The sequence below is a fragment of the Hippocampus comes genome, unplaced genomic scaffold (assembly GCF_001891065.2).
Source record: "Hippocampus comes isolate QL1 unplaced genomic scaffold, H_comes_QL1_v1.1 C16498774, whole genome shotgun sequence".
Classification (NCBI taxonomy): domain Eukaryota; kingdom Metazoa; phylum Chordata; class Actinopteri; order Syngnathiformes; family Syngnathidae; genus Hippocampus; species Hippocampus comes.
In genome coordinates this window covers 1-479 of record NW_017833090.1, presented here as the reverse complement: position 1 = coordinate 479, position 479 = coordinate 1, and the positions used below count along the sequence as shown (strand labels likewise).

Below are 479 nucleotides of genomic sequence, written 5' to 3'. Positions count from 1 at the left end.
TTTTTAACCCTTTTGAGGTGCCATCAACAGAAGTCTATGCGATCGTCTGGGTAAAGAATGTTAATTTAACCGTAATTTGTGGCATGTGGCCCGGCAGCGCTTCATCATGCTGTTGACTGAGCATCTGGTGCGCTGTGAGACGGGCAGCGTCAACGTCAGCACGCCGTGGTACAAGAACTGCGTAGAGAGACTACAGCAGATCTTTCTCATGGTAAGACACTCACACGTAAGCATGCGCATAAATACGCAGGCACTCTGGCGCACCAAATGAAGTACTCACACAATCACCGCCGTTCCTCGTCAGCACCACGTGACCATCCAGCAGTACATGGGCACGTTGGAAAATCTGCTGTTCACAGCTGAGCTGGACCACCACATCCTAGCCGTCTATCAGCAATTTTGCGCCCTTCAGCTCTGAAAAGCCTCTGCACAACTTTACGGCTCTTGCATCAAGAATCTCCTCAGCCATTAAAAAAAAA

General features: G+C 49.5%; 1 long non-coding RNA gene across 1 annotated transcript; it reads left to right on the top strand.

The window, feature by feature from the left end:
* The first annotated feature begins 63 nt into the window (after positions 1-63).
* On the top strand, positions 64-477 carry LOC109508694 (uncharacterized). Its single transcript, XR_002166738.1, has 2 exons — positions 64-211; positions 305-477. It is a non-coding gene; the product is annotated as an uncharacterized LOC109508694 (long non-coding RNA).
* Positions 478-479: the final 2 nt, after the last annotated feature.